This window comes from Gymnodraco acuticeps, unplaced genomic scaffold (assembly GCF_902827175.1).
Source record: "Gymnodraco acuticeps unplaced genomic scaffold, fGymAcu1.1, whole genome shotgun sequence".
NCBI lineage: Eukaryota > Metazoa > Chordata > Actinopteri > Perciformes > Bathydraconidae > Gymnodraco > Gymnodraco acuticeps.
Window position 1 is genome coordinate 4,425,626 of NW_022990271.1, and position 249 is coordinate 4,425,874.

Here is a 249-nt window from a genome sequence, read left to right on the forward strand (position 1 = left end):
AAATATAAGCGATAGCTAAGATAAGATATCTTTAAAAAATGCCTGTGTAAGAAGAAGAAGAGAAGAGAAGAAGAAGAAGAAGAAGAAGAAGAAGAAGAAGAAGAAGAAACAGAAGAATAGAGAAGAAACATAAGAAAAGCAGAAACGAAGAAGAAAGAAGAAGAAGAAGAAGAAGAGAAGACGAAGAAGAAGAAAAGAAGAAGAAGAAGAAGAAAAAAGAAGAAGAAGAATCTCCTCCTCCTCCCCTCT